The sequence below is a fragment of the Dermacentor variabilis genome, unplaced genomic scaffold (assembly GCF_050947875.1).
Source record: "Dermacentor variabilis isolate Ectoservices unplaced genomic scaffold, ASM5094787v1 scaffold_18, whole genome shotgun sequence".
In the NCBI taxonomy this organism is placed as follows: domain Eukaryota; kingdom Metazoa; phylum Arthropoda; class Arachnida; order Ixodida; family Ixodidae; genus Dermacentor; species Dermacentor variabilis.
The window spans coordinates 2160415-2163922 of NW_027460346.1; positions in this window are offsets into that span (position 1 = coordinate 2160415).

A 3508-nucleotide genomic window follows, 5' to 3' on the forward strand; every position below is an offset into this window, starting at 1 on the left:
ATTAATCTTTAGTGTCCCTTTAAGGAAACATTTAAAAACCTTAAAATACCAGCTCATCTAATCAGATAATGCGAGGGTGTCAGGCAGTTCTTTTGTTGTCACAGGTAGCGGCAGTGTCAGTCATCACATGTGGTCAGAGTACTTTAGCATAACTTTTCTACCGGTACACCGGTCCTGAGGTTTAGACTCTTGACCAGCCACGTCTTTGAGAATAATTCAAAGCACTGGGGCACTGGTAGCGCAACAACAGAAGTCACAGAAACCATATGACAGAAACTAATCAACTTGGAGTAACAAATAGCAATCTCGAAGATTATGCTTTTGTGCTCTTCAAAAACCAAAAATAACTGCAGAAGCCAAAAGCGCCATAACCACCTTGTTTTTAATATCACGTTCAGAACATGGCTTTTATGACGTTTATCTTCTTTTTTTTCTTGGTTTTTTTTTTTTGCACTTGCAGTACCCAAACAGCCAGTTCCGCTTGTCAAGCTTGTGTGCCTAATCTATGGCCTCCAAGATTGCGGTATGTTTCTCTAGCAACAGACTGCAACAGCGGAACGCCGCACTCTCGGAGGCCATGCGAAGCGACTGCACGTTTGGAGTTACTCACTTGGCTTCATAAAAACTATTTTTGCATATTGCTTCTGGTCATGATTACTGCCATGAGCAAGTCAGCTCGCATAAAGGCCGCCCCACATTCAGCGTTTTCCCGGCGTTTTCTGGCGTTTTGTCACCCGGCGTCGCTCGGCGTCGACGCTGAGGCTGGCGCCAAGCCAAAACGTCGTGCTCAAGGGACACCAGATCTCGCCGCCGCCGTCGGAAGCGGCTCGACAGCGCCGACCAATCAGGGCGTGGCAGGGCGTGGCCGCGCTGCTGGCAACTCTTGCAAGAAACTTCCGCAGATTCGCAGTTCGCGCCGCCATTGCTGTTTGTTTGGTTGCTTCAATCATGCTACCGGCGAACATCGATAACGAGCTTCTTATAGCCATTGTAGAAGCAAGGCCGATATTGTGGCAGACCAAACACAAGGAACACAAGAATCGTGTTAAAAAAACGTTTTGTGGATTGAAGTCGCCGCCATCGTCCTGCCGGGTGTACCAAATGAGAAGCAGGAGCTTCTTTTTTAGCAGCAAAAGCTGCTGCCTTCTTTCCATGATGTGGCGTATGGCGTCTAGCAATAAAAAGCACCTACTTCCCCCTCTATCATAGAATAAAGAACCCTCGATGCTCAGCTTCGCACGCCGACGCGCCGACCGCTCGTGATGTTCACGCCGATATTTCTGCCAGTTTTCTGAAGCTTAGCCTTGTGTAATTTTTCTACACAGCCCTGAATATTTTATTTAGCGTAAAACTATGCAAAAGGCATAAGTATTGCATTGAAGAATACTTATGACAGCTCTTTTCATTGATATTACACAATTAGCTTAGGAGGTATCTGGTAAAATAAATCTGGTCACATTGTGCGACGCTGCGCTGGCGCTGGTCCGCGTGCTGCTCGTGTGGCTGGACGCCCTCTCTGGCGCCGTTCATGCGACCACGCCGGGAGACACAACGCCAAAAAACGCCGGTAGAAACGCTGAATGTCTTGGGGCTCTTTGGCCATACCTGGCCCTTGCGCCTCTAAACAACACACATTCATTCATTCATTCATTCATTCATTCATTCATTCATTCGCATAACGCTGAGCCGAAACTTCACTTAAAAATGCGTCTTAGTATCTGTCGTTTTCTACATGCGGATAATTAGCATATATTCGCTCGACTTTTTCGTTCTAATGCTCACATGTGCGTTGTATTGTTTTCTGACAGGGACGTTACTACCTTTAGAGTTTCTAACAAGTTAAAAAAGAAGACTAGCTCACTGCTAAGTCATATTGTTTAGTTCTACTGTACTGCTCTTCATAATGTCCTGGACACGGTGTTCTGAGATCAAGCAGTGACAGATATGTCCTTTTCAAGTCGCATTCGCCGAGTCGACCAGTGGAGAAGGCAAAATGCGTACGTGTCACCCTCCCGCCCTTTACTCAACGCTAAGTAGTCTCAGAAATTGCGCTTGACAATCTGCCATTTCTTCTTAAAATTTTAAACCGCGAACAGTCACTTAATAACAAAAGGGTGGATAGGTGGGCTAGTTAATAACGCATATTAATAAAAACTTAGAGCGCTAAAAACACGAAAGACGTAGAAAGAGAAACACACACCAGACGCGCTCACTCACAACTGATGTTTAATGCACGTATGGAAAAATACATATATTTATACTTCATCACACTGCACACAGGCTAGTTTCGTAAATTACCTTTGACAGAAGAGCGCGCGGGCTGGTTGGTTCATGATTACGAGCAGTAAACAGCGCCAAACAACAGGACGAAGAGAGGGACACAGACGACAGCGCTGACTGACAACCAAGTGCCTTTATTCTTTCAGTCAGCATATACTGGTTGTCCCACATAACTTGAGCCAAAGTTTTAAAAATGAAAGGCACTCCGGACGCGAGTTGAACCGAATGCATAATGTTGGCACTGGCCTACAGTTAGGTTATTTTTTGTTATTTTTCCCTTAACTAACGCATTAGTTATGTTTAATTAATCAACTTTTTAGGTATTGGCTGCAGACCCCAAGTGTGATACGCAAAGTTGTAGAGCACCTTGAGAAACCTCTCAAAAATGGTTTCCAGCACGATATATCTCACGTGGTCCTTTCTTCCGCGTTCGAAAGAGAGCCTGCGAAATATGAAAAAATACCACGTGACGGGGCGATTGCGCACTGTTATTGTGCTGCTCTCAAGCGTGTGATGGATGAACAAGGTCGGCTGCAGCGAGTCTGGCCCGCGACATGACGTTATGTCTGATGCAGTTATCTGCGGGCATTGGGCTCTTATCGCATGACAGTGCAAATGCATGCTGCTGGCCGAGCGTTGCCGAAGCAATAAAGCGTCTAAGGCCACGAAAAAGAAAAGACAAAAGCAGCATTTTGATTCTGCTTGAAAGAAGGAAAGGCCGAAGCGCGTGGGAACGATGGAAGGCGATGACGGCTGCCACTATTTTACCTTTGTACACAAATGACCTTGCAGTAGTTCTCGAATTCAACGATGAAGCTACAACTTTAAGCCTTAGGGTTCGAATAATAGCGGATAGATCACACGGGGACAAAACTGAAAAATGGTAAAAAAACCTTGGCTGTGTTCAAGGAACGTTCTGCATGTTTTCTTCACACGATGACTGTTTTCGCACTGACCCCATCTTTATTTATTTATTACGTACTGCCAGCCTGAATGTCAGGCTTTAGGCAGGAGTGGTGGTACATAGCAATACAGCATATAAGAATACGATGTGCATTTGGTCGAGCAAGTACGGCATTAGAAGAACTTGCATAAGACGTACAAAGCGAACTACAAAGACAATGATACGACAATGTGAAGCATCGTTAGCTATTGCGGAATGCACTCAAGAAAGAAGACACCGTCGAACACTCAACCACATTGGCAGGTAGGTTATTCCATGTGAGAA